At 43.2% G+C, this 15,098-nt stretch overlaps 2 long non-coding RNA genes across 3 annotated transcripts in view; one reads left to right on the top strand and one right to left on the bottom strand.

The window, feature by feature from the left end:
- LOC142826457 (uncharacterized) overlaps positions 1-14,210 on the top strand; it is a 212,700-nt gene extending 198,490 nt beyond the window's left edge. For both annotated transcript variants that reach the window (XR_012900584.1, XR_012900583.1), the window contains one exon: positions 14,156-14,210. This is a non-coding gene — a long non-coding RNA (uncharacterized LOC142826457). The remainder of the gene's footprint in view (positions 1-14,155) is intronic.
- A 146-nt stretch (positions 14,211-14,356) lies between these two features.
- LOC112544700 (uncharacterized) overlaps positions 14,357-15,098 on the bottom strand; it is a 55,598-nt gene continuing 54,856 nt past the window's right edge. The window contains exon 5 of the long non-coding RNA XR_003088032.2: positions 14,357-14,461. This is a non-coding gene — a long non-coding RNA (uncharacterized LOC112544700). The remainder of the gene's footprint in view (positions 14,462-15,098) is intronic.

Here is a 15,098-nt window from a genome sequence, read left to right as displayed (position 1 = left end):
TGCTTAATATCCTATAGCCTCCACTATGGCACTTGACTTTCAAAAGAGATCAACATCCAATGTTGTGAGGTCTCATGAAAATTCTGGCCAGGTTAGTAAATATATAAGAAAAACAACTGGCTTTAAAAGCCTTTAAATCCTTCAGTCAATTATCCCTGAAACTGAATGTTGAGTCCTTTAGCAATGGATTTTTTGGGGGAAGGAGGGAAACACAAAGATCCCTGCCATTTTCTATCTTTCCAGTGTTGTCTTCTCTAGTTCAGGCTTAAGTTCCTAAACACAACTTAACAAATTGGAATCACAAAAGCATCAGAACTTTTACTAAAGACAATTTATTTAGGAAGATCTGTTAGAATTTATGTTGGATATATTTAATCAGCATGAAGAAATTAACAATACAGGCAGTCCCCGGGTTACGCGGATCCGACTTATGTTGGATCCACACTTACGAACGCGGGCCGCCCCCAGCAGACCAGGGAGACGCGGAGCAAAGCTGCGGAGGACCCAGGCGGCAGGACCGCGGCATGTCTGGGCGGTCACCCCACCCGGGTCCTCCGCAGCTTTGCTCTGCGGCTTTGCTTCGCCTCTCCCTGGTCTGCTGGCGGGGGGGGGGGGGGGGACCCAGCAGACCAGGGAGACACGGAGGACTGGGGCGGCGGGACCACGGTGCGTCTTGGTCCCGCCGCCCGCGTTTCCCTGGTCTGCTGGGGTGGGGAGAGCAGCTAGTGCGCCCCCCCCCCCCCCAGCAGACCAAGCTTTTCTTGGGACACCTGTGGTAGAGCAGCTGGGGGCTCTGCTCTGGGCTTCCTGGAATCAGCCGCTGATCAGTTTCAGCAGCAGCTGACTTGGGGATGCCTGGGGTTCTTAAGTTGAATCTGTATGTAAGTCAGAACTGGCATCCCGATTCAGCCGCTGTTGAAACTGATCAGCGGCTGATTCCAGGAAGCCCAGGGCAGAGCAACTCTGCCTCGGGCTTCCTGTAGTCAGCCGCTGGTCAGTTTTAGCAGCGGTTGAATCTGGACGCCAGTTCCGACTTACATACAGATTCAGCTTAAGACCAAACCTACAGTCCCTATCTTGTACGTAACCCGGGGACTGCCTGTATGTAACTGTAAGTAGAGAGCATGGCTGCTAACATCAAACACATTTTGTTACAGAAGTTCAAATACTTTCATAGATGGAGTAGGGAGACAACCTAATAATTGCTTAACATACCTTTAGTGATTTACAGTTGAATAATTTAATAACCGAGTGCCTTCAAGCTTGGAAATAATTTACATACAAATTGTGGCACCAACCCATAAATTCCACAGAATATCTATGAGTTCTAGTCCTGAAACTATAAATCTGAGTGTAGTTTTGGAATTTTTTAAGTTTAGGAGAAGGAAAAATATTTGAAAATTCTTTTACATCTTATAAGCCATGAAAGATAGCAAGATCTGACTGGACAGGGTGTTCTGAATCACTCATTCAGTCATGGTCATAATTTTTAAACTTTATTAGGGCTAGTTAAGGAAAAAATACCCTCAGAAGTGCACCCCTGCAATTTAAAAAGTTACATGGTTTTCAGTCAACAAATGTTGATAATAGGGAGGTGGGCAGGCTTGCTAAAGCAGTTGATGAGAAGAGAGAGGAAATGGAGAAGTTCACAGCTGAAGAAATGAGGGGAAGGAGAGAGAAAGGACTAAGGGTATGTCTACACTTCATTCCTCTCTCTCTCTCTCTCGGAATGCAAATGCAGACACCCAAAATTGCAAATGAAGTGGGGATTTAAATATCCCACACTTCATTTGCATAATCGCTTTATGCACTATTTTGCAATTGCACTATTTTGAGAGAAAAATGGGGTTCTTTTGAGATAAAACCCTTCCCTCGAAATAACCCTTACTCCTCATTTTTCTGGTGAGCTGAGGCAGGGGGGATTCAATAGCTGTGGATGCAGGGGAAGAACCAATTGGGACATGGAGATGCAGGGATGTAACCAAGATAGGGCAAGTGGGACAGCAACCCTGCCACAAAGCTGCAGGGGTAGAGAAATGACAGGCACCCAATGGTCAGGGGTGCAAGTATGCTTGCTTGCCTCTGACACTGGAGAAGTCCTGATTTGCAATCCTTTCTGTGCAACTCCAGGCCAGGGAATGAATAATTACTAAGGGGAAAGAGTGGGCAAAACGGAATGAGTCCGAGATATCCTTTAATTAGCTGTGTCCATCAGAGCAGCATTTGAGGTCAGAGGGAAGTGAAGCCATCTGGTAGGAAGCACTGTTAGGAGATACTAACTGCTAAGCTTTTGTGCACAACTCTTTCCAATCCTTGCAACCCTTTCAGTTCATCCCCTGACATCATTGGAGTTTTGCCTACTCTATACACTCTGGCTATGTCTAGACTGGCATGATTTTGTGGAAATACTTTTAACGGAAAAGTTTTTCCGTTAAAAGAACTTCCGCAAAAGAGCATCTAGATTGTCAAGTGCCTTTGCGCAAAAGATTTGCTTTTGCGCAAAAGCATCTCTGCCCAGTATAGAAGTGGTTTTGTGCAAGAAAGCTCCGGCGGCCATTTTTGCCATCGGGGCTTTCTTACGCAAAAAATTCCTGTCCCTGTTTACACTGGCCCTCTTGTGCAAGAACACTTGTGCAGGAGGGCTTTTTCCTGAGCGGGAGAGTCAGAGTTCTTGCGCAAGAACACTGACAATCTTACATTACATTGTCAGTGTTCTTGCACAAATTCTCGCAGCCAGTTTAGACAGCTGGCAAGATTTTGCGCAAAAGCACAAAATCTTGCCTGTCTAGACGCACCCTCTATGACTACGCCTGTTGTGTGACCTCACAGTCTTCTTCTAGAGGGTTGTGATGACACCAATGCAAGCTCAGTAACAACAGAACATGTATTTATTACTAGGAGCGGGGTCAGAGGCAGCTCACAATCCCATTCCTTGACCTCTTATGACAATATCCTAAGTCGGGTCTTTCCATTCTGGGGCTGTGTGTGTGGCTATTATCTTGTTTGCTCTTCAGTAGAATGATGATACTAACACTTTCTCTAGATGGGTGTTGTGAAGCTTAGTGAGGCAACTACATATCTCACTATGAAAGAAATGAAGTGCTATGTTATAAATTACAATATTACCATAATAATTTTTACATAGGATGACATACAGGGAATGTGGAGGTCTTCAGTGCATTGAGCTCTCTGGACTCTGAAAGTTTTCTTCTCAGCAACCACCAGGTGGCATTATATCAGACATTGCTTTTCACAACTGATGTTTTCAGTCTGATATACGGTCCTTTGATTCTAGAACGATACTACTCGTTTTATTTTTCTAGAATTTATGGGGTTAATTTGCAAAGCATACAGGGAAAGTCTTTTTTTTAGCATTGTAAACAAAGTCCATTTTACTTTTTTTTATTTATTAGGTTGTGCATATGTCTAAAATGATCAATAATGAGGGCTGTCCATTATCCCCCTTTAAACATTGATACTGATTATATTGTTTTAGTATTAAAAAGAGATCAGTATTTCCCCCCCTAAAGCAATGGATAATCCTGTCTGTCTTCTTATAGAGCCATGTCATCTGAAAATTATCACAAATATCAGCGGGATTGAAGTGTTGATGAAATGTGCTTGATTTATTCTGTCACCAGGCACATCTTTTGATAAATTACTCCAAGGCCGTGTCCAGACTCAGGGGTTTTTTCGGGAAAAGTAGCCTTTTCCCGAAAAAACTTCCCCTGCGTCCAGACTCAAGCCGTGTTCTTTCGAAATTATTTCGAAAGAACGCGGCTTTTCTTTCGATGGCGGTAAACCTCGTTTCACGAGGAAGAACGCCTTCCTACGAAAGTTCCTCTTTCGAAGGAAGGCGTTCTTCAATGTAAAGAGGCCGTCTTCGAAAGAGAGCATCCAGACTCGCTGGGTGCTCTCTTTCGAAAAAGCTGATTTTTCTTTCGAAAGATCCGCGTGCAGTCTAGACGCGATCTTTCGAAAGATGCTCTTTCAAAAGATGCTTTCGAAAGAGCATCTTTCGAAAGAAGCCTGCAGTCTAGACATAGCCCAAAACTAAACTAATTGTTTTTAGTCAAAGATGGATATTGAATAAATGGAGGACTGATGGGCAATATACTGAACAAGTTAGTTCTTTCCACTACCTGGGTATCTGGGTCTCATAAAATGGGTTGTGGGATAAACATATTCATTTAAAGACGAGAAAGTCTAAAATTCAATGCAATCTGTGTTATGTTTTTCCTGGATTCATGAGAGCAATTTAATTGTACTAACTCTTAGATTGTTTGAGGCCAAGTCATAGTCTCAAATTTTGCAAAAACAACGAGAAGTCCTATGGCACCTTCAAGACTAACAGATTTATTGGAGTATAAGCTTTCATGGGCAAAGACTCACTTCGTCAGATGTCGGTCTTTGCATCTGATGAAATGGGTCTTTGCCCACGAAAGCTTATACTTCAGTAAATCTGTTAGTCTATAAGGTGCCACAGGACTTCTCGTTGTTTTTGCAGATTCAGACTAACACGGCTACCCCTCTGATACTAGTCTCAAATTTTGTGTGGCTTATAAATTTGGGATGGTATGAGTCCACCGGATGAGAAGTGATTTGAAACAAAATGCTCAGGAAGATTCTTGGTTTCTTAGTGCAATAATGTAGTATCAATGCTTGCTTCGCATTCATAGTATGCATTCACAACATGTGTCAAAGCTGTGCTTACTGGAACAGCTCATTAGGACTTTTTCATGTAAATTTCCCTGTTTAGAGTACAGTATATTCAAAATTCTTTGCATTCTGTAGGCTTCTCAGAATTAGAAATGATCAGATTTAATTTTAAAACATGAAATCTCTAATCAAGTTGAGATTAGTGGATAATAATAAAGCAAATAGAAATGGAAGTTATTTCCATTACAAACATGTCACCTTGGTTCCCTCTTGTTAAAAAGACTCAAAGAAATTGAGTTTTTCCAAAAACAAGTTAAGGGGGGCTTTTACGGATCCCTATTTTCCAACAATGTAGACCTCTTACTTAGAAGGTCAATACATTGGCGCTGAGAAATTTAACTGCCTCTATTCTTGTGGCTCTAGGTAGATGAAAGACCTAGTATTAATTATGTTGTAATTTATATTGTCACTTCATGTCAAAACTGCTTTTTGGTTTTTTCCCCCCAGTAAGCTTCTTCTACTTCCTCTCAGAAAATAGAGTATTTATTAGGAATTGGTAATGTATCTGTGATCCAAGTGTAACATTTTCAGGCAGAACCGAACCTGGGACTTCTGGGCTGCATCTAGACTTGCCAGCTGTCTACACTGGCCGCTTGAATTTCCGCAAGAACACTGACTTCCTACTGTCTGAAATCAGTGCTTCTTGCGGAAATACTATGCTGCTCCTGTTCGGGCAAAAGCCCTCTTGCGCAAATGCTTTTGCACAAGAGGGCCAGTGTAGACAACGTGGTATTGTTTTGCACAAAAAAGCCCTGATCGCGAAAATGGCGATTGGGGCTTTCTTGTGCAAAACCGCGTCTAGATTGGCACGGACGCTTTTCCACAAAAAGTGCTTTTGCGGAAAATCATGCCAGTCTAGATGTAGCCCTGGAGTTTAGTACATGAGTCTCTACTACTTGAGCTAAAAGCCAGCTGGCTCCCAGCTAAGACTGTAGAGCACACTCAGTCTCTCTTTCTGTAATTGGCCTAAGTGCCACTATATGGGACAGTGAACCACACCCAGGATATGTCTACACTGCAATGATCTACTGGGAAAAGGTATGCAAATTGCGCTCTGCACTTTGCGTATCCTTTTCCGATAGTTTTTTCAGAAGAGGCTTTTCCAAAATTTGGCCCATTTACACCGGGTCATATTTGAAAAAAGCCTCCTCTTTCGGAAGAGCCCTTCTTCCTTGTGGGAGGAGGAAGACAGGGCTTCTGAAAGAGCGCTTCTGCACTTCTGCAAAGAAAAGCGGAAGAGCATATGCGTTCTCTGGACATGGTGGGGTTTTTCCGGGATACTAGAGGTATTCCGGAAAAACCCATGGTGTAAACATAGCCCCATAGTGAAATGTTAAATTAAGGATAAGTCAGGTGGTTCAATATTATATATGGTTTACATTTTATAAAATATTTTGATTTTGTAGAAATGAGCTATGCCAAAATTACTTTTAATATACTTGACTTGATGATAAATAAATAGAAGAATGATGCCAGTAAGTACTTTAAGCAGGATCAATGATGTAGTAATTGGTGCCACAGTACAGAGGAAAAATGCTCAGATTCTGCTCTTTTTAAAAACTGGTTTAATATTTCAGTGAACTGAGTTATACTAGTTTAAAACTGGCCTGAGATAAGAATCAGTCCCTCAAAGCCTATTAAGTTTGTTAAGAACTAGATTTTGCCACCCATGTTCATGTTAAGTGGAACATTATTCAGCAAATACTCACCCTGAAATCAATAGAAGTATTATCAATGTTACATTGGAGAAGTTGCTCCCTTTACTAAAACTCAGAGGCCACAAGAAACCACTGCAAAGATTAAACAAAAAGCTTGCACAATTGTGGTATTTGGTAAGTTTGGAAACTTCTTCCAGGTGGAACAGCTGTTGAGTTGGGAAAGAAACTGTCTGCATTAATACGGAAGCTATGCAATGTACAATTAAGGCTAGAAAGAGGAATATGTAAAAAGAGAGTTCAGACAGTTAGTTTATGATACAGACTATGAAAGAATGAAACCATCATCATGAAACTGCTCCTATTGAAGCCAATGAGGGAGGCTATTTACACAAAATGTTAAGGTAGTTTGTCATTTAAAACTGCATAACACATGCCTAGCAGCAAGTTTAGCAGGAGGGAAAAATTAGATATAACTTAAAGCACCCATGGGTCTTGCAGCTCAGCAGGCTGTGCACTTGAATAAGAAAGGGAGAGCTGGTCTCAATCTCCAGACCTGTCATTTATTTCTTTAACACAAAAAGTATGGGATACAGGTGGCTAGATGTCAAAGATCATACTCTGTCTGCATGCTTCATAAGGCTTGGGACAAATGTAGGAAACAGGCTGGGTGACTAAAAAAAATCAGTGGAACTGGGTGCAATTTCAGTGATCCAGGTCAAAGGTTGCATTGCTTTTGGTGTTTTACAAATATTTGACAGACTAAAATACACACCTCCCATGGCTAACAAATAAGCCATGCAAGTTAAAGTATTCATAAGTATTCTTATCGTAAGGCAATCTGGACCAATTACCTTGAGTAACATGTTCACACTACACACATCCACTTTTGGATTATCCTGGCTTCCGGAAAACACACATTAAAATATGTCAAACTGCAAAATCTCTCCATCATGAAGGGGAAAAAATTAGAGAAATAAACAGGTTGGCTATTTGGATGCCATTATCAAAGTAGGTGGTATCTGTATAATTTCTGGTGTGTTTATCTGGCTCACTTATATAGTTACTGAGAATGCCTATTTAGTGCATTTTCTGCAGTGGGGACTATTAGAAAAGCATGGGAGACTGAAAGTCAGGATTCAGTACTTGTACTCTGTATTGTGTACCCGGATACAGGTTGCTGTGTGAGTCCTACTCCTACATACAGTCTAAAACAGAAGTAATGAAAAGAATTCCTGCACGACTTTGCCTATTTCTCCAAATAGTGTTGAGAACTGCCACAGATAGATCTAGTTTTTTGGAATTGGATGCTTAGGTCTGCCTCTCGATAGCTGTTTGTTAGAAGTAGGAAATGAAACAGCAGGTCTTACGGCGCATAGGAGAGAAAAAGCTCCAAGAAACATTGACCCCCTGGATCTGTACTGCTTTATATTAGCTGAGAATTTGGCTCATTGATTTCAAAATATTTTCTCAAGTCAGAATTGAGCAGGTTACAAAGTTCATCTGTTTTCTTGGGCATTTGGGGAAGAGGCAGGATCAGAGTTGAGGATTTATTGGTATTGGAAATTATGATTTGGGAACATCTGTTTATGTTTCTGGAAGTAACAGTTTAATTAATTTAATGTGCTATTTTTTATGTAGAAATATTGTGAATTTTAAATTTTTTAAGGAGCATGCAAGGCTTAGGCTCTTCTGAAAGAGGCTTTTCCATTATTTGGCCCATATATATGGGGCCAAATGTTGGAAAAAAACCCTCTTTTGGAACATCCCTTCTTCCTCGTAAAACGAGATTTACAGGGATGCTAAAAAAGCATGTCAATTTTTCCGAATTTTTTTGGGGAAAAGCAGACGTGTTCCTTGGACACGGCAGAGCTTTTCCGGGATACCAAAAAGTGCTGCAGTGTAGACATAGCTTTTGAATGGAGCTTTATTATTTAGTTTAATAAATCTAACTGAAGCAACTCCAACAGATGAACAATATTTTCCGACATTTCTATGAATTGTTTACAGAATTTCAACAGTCTTTTTCTCCTGATAATTGCATATGAGTTTCCTTCTTCGTCCTCCAAATCTTGAAATTGTGAATGCTGCTGATTGCATGTAGGTGTCAAGGTAAGGGGGGAGTGGAAAGAATTAAGCAAAACTCACTCTTTATTGTTCATTTCATTTCTAGATTTGTCAGACCTATTTCATATCCAATGTTTGGTTGGTTATGCAACAATGTTACTAAAATCTATGGTTTATCCACAAAAAGTAACACGGATGTTCCCACCAGAATGATGTCACTATTTGTATATTTCACTATCATCTTTCCTAAGTGACAGGTCTACACAGACTGCATAGATATACTGATGCAGCTGTAATGCTATAGTATTTATTGAAGATGCTATATACACTGATGAGAGTGCTTTTCCCAACGAGTGTAGGTTTTCTACCTCATTGAAGGCATGTCTACAATATGGGATAAGGTTGAATCTAATATGGTCAATTTCTTACCACTTGATTTTGTGAAGTCAAAGGTCCGTGTCCTCGCTGTAGGGAAGAATCGAATGTAGTCTGAAACAATCAGGGCTGGCCTGAGCCATTCCTGCGCCCCAGGCCCCAGCAGCGCGGCACTACCGCCAGGAGTGTGGTGCATGCATGGCCCTGCCCCCACCTGGTCCGGCAGCCCCTTGCGGTGCCCCCTACAATGGGGTGCCCCGGGTGGTAGCCCAGTCATCCTGTAGCTTGGGCTGGCTCTGGAAACAATGTGTCTCCATTAGGGAGCCTAGCATTGATTCAGAGAGTGAGATACTGTGGGTAGCTTCACATTCTGAGCTATGCTTACGGTGCCCGCTGGGTCCACAAGTCGACAGTGCACTCATCTAGTCCTTCCCCCTTGCATGAGATAAAGGGGAGATGGGGGGGAGGAGGGACCAGGAATGACATCATGCCTTTTGGTGTCCTGGTTGCCTGTGCTATGCAGATGCCAAGGCGGCACAAGCATGGAACCCGGTTTGCAGGAAAGCATTGTCATGTTCATGTGTGTCGTGGTATGACTAGTGGCACAGTACTTCGACAGCGTACGCATATCACTCGTCCAAGAAGAGGACAAGGATGAAGCTTGGCATATGGCATGGAATTGCTGCTCATGCAAGGCCTGGTGCTGATGTTAGCGCGACCGCCAATCAGTCCCCTGGACACAGTGCAACACCGGTTCTGGCGGCACAAGAAGCTCAGACTGGTGGGACCGCATTGTGTTGCAGACATAAGCAGTCGCTGAAGAACTTCCAAATGCAGAAGGCCACATTCCTTGAATTTTGTGAATGGCCTGTTCCTGCCCTGTGGTGCCAGAATACACGGCCAAGACCTGCTCTGACCAAGGAGGAGTGTGTGGCAACTGACTTATGGAAGTTTCCAACACCAGATAGGTAACAGTCAGTTGGAAATCATTTTGGAGTGGGGAAGTCTATAGTGGGAGGCTATTCTCATACGAGTAGCCAAAGCCATTAATAACATTCTGCTACAGGGGGTGTGGCTCTGGTGAACATGGACACCATAATGGATGGCTTTGTCGCAATGGGCTTCCCTAACTGAGGTGGGGCCATAGATGGATGCACATCTCCATCTTGGCCCTCCGACCACCTTGCCTTGGAGTACATGAACCACAAGGGGTACTTCTCCATAGTGCTGCAGGTGCTGGTGGATCACAAGGGCCATTTCATTGATATCAACCTGGGATTGTCAGAAAAGGTTCATGATGCCTCTTCCATGCATGCCAGAACTTTTTTTCCAGACAGGAGCACAATCAGGAGAGCACAGCAAGGGGCAATGTAAATCAGAAACACCACATGGCTCTCCACAAGTTGTACCTGCATTCCCTGTGTTTCCCTTTAATCCCCCACACCAGCCCTGCAGTTCAACCAATAAAGAGACCATTAGTCAAAGAACAGGAATTTCTGTTTGGGAAAACAGCAGGGAAAGGAATGAAGTGGAAACTGGAAGGGAAGGGGGGGGGCCCTCAGGAATGCCGATGGGACTGCCTTCTGCCTCCTGGGACCTGGAGGGCACGGATCCCATTGAGTTCTCACCTCCCTGTGTCCTGGGGCCCTGGTGACTCTTGGGGATGCTGGGGGTGGAAGCGATAGGGCTGGGGGGGGGGGACCAGGAATGACATCAAAGCGGATGGTGTTCTGAGAGGAGGCCCTCTCCAGACAGGACATCACATTTTCCATTATGGACAGGGAGGCAAACATGGTCTCCTGCTGTCTCGCCTGCTGCTCCTGGCAGCTTTTCTCTCCTGCCACTCTGTGATCTGGTCCAGGAACTCTACCTGCATCTCCGCCATGAGTGAGTTCATGCAGTCCATCTGTTCATGGAACTTCTGTTCTCTCGTACATTTTCACCTGCAGATCTGAGCCAGGCAGGGAGATGCTTGGGTGGGGAGGGGAAATGCACCGAGTTTGCTTCTGGTCCAGCTGCAAAGAAAAGCTACAAGGACAGACTTTACAGCAGATACATTGTGTTAAGACTAACCCTAATATGTTTGCCTACACCAATGGTCTCTGAAAAGACAAAGGAGATATGTTCCATGCAAGGCCAAATGTTTGCTTTAAAGTGTGTATTTTACAACAGGTTCACAGAATTCCCAGGGGAGCACAGGGATACACTCAGTCCAGAGGTAGGCAGTCATGGTAAGGAGCCAGCCTGGCCTGTAGGCAAGAGGCGGGGAGGGGGACAGGAGAGGGTAGCTTTCCACTGTGTCTGGCACACGCTGGGTCCAGCACACATGGGATCCCAGGGACACTGTTTCTTTTCCTGCTCATGGGGAATGGGGATGGATATGTGTATGGCATATGTGGCCTCCTGGGGAAAGTGCTAATACGTTCCCCTCCAATCTCCTGCAGATTGTCACAGAGTGATCAGGAATGGATGCTGTCTGAATGTGGCCATAAACCTGGCATTATGCTACACTGTTTTGTGGTTCAATAATGCCAGACCACCTACTGGTGGCTTAGCGAGAGAAGGTGGCCTTCTGAGAGGATGGCTAGCCTTCCCAAAAAACCTCGTGAGAAGGATTAAAGAGTTCCTATGTGAGAGCTTCATGGAGCTGTGCAGAAAAGACTCTCACTCCATCTGTAAATACATTAACAAGTTGTTCTGTGCCCTCCATGCCATGTAGGCACAGAGTGCTCCTCACTTCACATCCCATTGCCTTAATCCATTTGCAGTTAGAAAAAGTTTGTGAATTCACTGGAAGTGCCCTCTCCAGAGTCAGTGCTGGACTAGGAGACATCCTGGGAGGAGGGAACTGGATCCAGCATCATGAACAGCTCCTGGCTTTTGGGGATTGCTGGGTGGCCATACTCCTCCTCCTCCTTCCCCCCACTACTATGCTGTTCTCCAGGCTGACACCAGACATGTCTTGGCTGCACTCCAGAACAATTCTGGGGAAGCCACACACACCCAAATTGTATCCAGCTCATTGTAGAGGCATCACATGTGAGATGCTGAACCAGACTGTCCACTCTTCTCCTTCATCTTATGGTAGGACTGGTGCAGCTCCTTGATTTTCACTCTGCATTTCTGGGCAGAATAGCCTTTAGCCCCACGCAGCTTGTGATCCTGCCATAAATGTCAGCTTTTCACTTGCTGGTTTGGAGCTTGGTGAGGATGGCTTCATCTCCTCATATCTTGATGAGGTCCAGGATTCCTAGACATTCCATAGTGGTTCTTTTCTGCACCCCTAAGAAATGGAGTCTCTGGGAGCAGAAGCCTTGATAGTACTGTTGGTTAGATTGTTTGAAGTTATTTCCACGTGCCACAGTGTGCTGCACACTCAAAATGTGCTCGCAACACTGGCCACATGGGAAAGTCCATTCAACTTTCCCCCTGGCTTTTTGAGCTCACTGGGGCTTTGTCTAGACTACAGGGTTTTTTTTTTTTTTTTAAAAGTGGCCTTTTTTCGAAAAAAATTCACTCACGTCTAGACTGCCACTGCATTCTTTTGAAATTAAATTGAAAGAATGCGGCAGTTTTTTTGACAACAGTAAACCTCATTTTACAAGGAAGAATGCCTTTTTTCGAAAGAGCTCTTTCGAAAAAAAGCATTCTTGAACGCAAACAAAGCTTTTTCGAAAGAGAGCATCCAGTTTGCCTGTGTGTTCTCTTTAGAAAAAGCGGATCAAAAAGCTGTCTTTTGAAAGAAGCGTGTAGTCTAGACATACCCTGGGAGAGCAGTAGAGTTGCAAGTTCTTGCCATAGCGTTCAGAGCAGTGAGCTATGGGAAGCCTCCTGGAGGCTAATAGCCTCAACTTTTGGACAACACTGTGCTACACTAGTGTAAATTTGGCCATGGAAGGTCGGGAATAGCATTATTCCTCATAAAAAGCAGGAGTACTGAAATTGACTTCAGTGACCCTTAAGGCTAACGTGAGAGGCTTGGTGGTGTGGACGCATCACTTAGAAAATCAACCATATGTGGCTAAAGTCAATGTAAAGTCCTAGTGTAGACAAGGCCTGAGAGGAATAACTATGTTCATGTGAGAATCCTTCCATAAATACAGCATTGTCTGCGTGGGGAGGTAGGTCACTATAACCACATTGATCAAGTGTGTGGCTTTTCCTATCCTGAGTGATGTAGTTTCACTGACATAAGTCTGTAGTGTTGACTAAGCCTGAGTAAATAAGCCTTAGCAATCAGCTACTATTGAGGGCCATAAAGAGAAATAAATAGGGGAAAGAAGGTAAGTGTTATAATGGTAAGTTTATATGGTAGTTTTTAGTAGTTTGTGTGTGTGTGTAACTTGCTGGTGGCACTGACTGAATAGAATTTTTAAATACAAATTTTGTACAATATGCAATGCCAGAAGTTTGAAAGTAGAACACTCCCTTACATTCTTCATTACTAGGGCCCTACCAAATTCACTGACCATTTTGATCAATCTCACAGTCAGAGAATTTAAAATCCATAAAATCCATAAATTTCAGCTATTTAAATCTGAAATTTCACAGTGTTATAATTATGCGGGTCCTGACCCACAAAGGAGTTATGCTAGGTTGGAGGTTGTTAGGTTATTGCAGGGAGGGGTTGCAGTACTGCTATTCTTACTTCTGCGCTGCTGCTGGCAGCAATGCTGCCTTCAGAGCTGGGCAGCTGGAGAGTGGCAGCTGCTAGCTGGTAGCCCAGCTCTGAAGCCAGCATTGCTGCCAGCAGCAACACAAAGGTTAGGATGCTATGATATGCTATTGCCACCTTTACTTCTATGCTGCCACCTGAAGAATTAGGCATCTAGCCAACAGTTCCGCTCTCCAGCTGCTTAGCTCTGAAGGCAGCACAGAAGTAAGGGTGGCAATACTATGACCCTCAAAATGACACCCCTACACTCCTTCATGGATCAACTCCCCCCCAATTTGAGAAATATTGATCTCCTTTGTGAAATATGTATAGTATATGGTAAAAGTACACAAAACACCAGATTTCACAGAGGAAAACCAGATTTCACAGTCCATAACACTTTGAGAAGGAAGTGTTTTGCTGCTGTATGCCACATATTCTTTAGCAACACATGTTGCCTTGTTTTTTTATATGGAAAATGCATTTACTTCATCCAGCTGGTGCTATCCATTCCAGGACTAGATGAGATTTGTTTTGTAGGTTCATCAGCAAGTTCACTGGGCAGATTAATGAATTCTATTTGTTTTGAATGAAAGTCACTGAGGCATTCGGCAAAAGACTGTGGAGCTGCACTGATTTTCGTTTGCGGTATTGGACATATTTGCTGCTTTATTTTATGACACAGGGATGGATGATTGCCTCATCAAGGATATGGGCCTCATCACTCACAGTCTCAGGAGGTAAGATTTAATGTAAGTATGATCAGGTGCCTTTCTCAACTTGCTCTCCAAGGAAAAGCATCTGCTCTCGCTTTAGCATTCCATGTCCACTTGCTCAGCTATGTCTCTCCAGAATATTCTCCTTATAAGTAAATTATTATTCAAATATTCAAACAAAACTGGCACAAAATATAAATGGAATGACAATGTACATGTGAAAATCTTGTTGGGCTGATTCTCCGCTGCATGTCATCTTGAGTTGTCATTAAACCCTGTGGAAAAAAGTGGTCACAAAATGTTAGCACCAGAACAAATGAGAAGTACATTCTCATCTATTGGAGTTTTACACCCACTTTGCACAGTCAGAAAAGACCTATCCAAAGGTGCAATATAGAATTTGGCTTAATTGATCTGTGTTTACCAACTCAACACACACATAATTATTGAGAAAAAGAAAATGAACTCTGCCCAGCAGCTGTTTCTTTATTAGCTGGAGAAAGGGCCCAAACATCACATTGTAAATGAAAACCCCTGTATCCTGTGAGAGGTTCAGATCTGGATCCATATCTCCTCAGGCCTCTCTCTTTCCTAATAAATTAAACTACAACACCAAATCAGAATGTTGTGAAATTTGGAGAAGTTCAAATTCAGATCTGCAGCTGGAGCTGAACTTCATGATTTAGACTCGCTCTACTTTTTAACCACAAATATTTGCACTGCTATCTGGCACCTCTCTGCAAATCCCATTTCACCTCAACTTCCTGATGCTCCACAAGTGCCTGTCACCTCCATTTTGAGGATGTCCTTACCCCATGCAAGTCCTATTTCTTAATTTCCTGATGATTCTTTGTTGTTCCAAAAAGCAGATGTAGATGAGTGAATTGCAGCATATAGATGGAGGTTACACAA

Source organism: Pelodiscus sinensis, chromosome 1 (genome assembly GCF_049634645.1).
Source record: "Pelodiscus sinensis isolate JC-2024 chromosome 1, ASM4963464v1, whole genome shotgun sequence".
NCBI lineage: Eukaryota > Metazoa > Chordata > Testudines > Trionychidae > Pelodiscus > Pelodiscus sinensis.
This window is presented reverse-complemented; position numbering and strand designations above follow the sequence as displayed.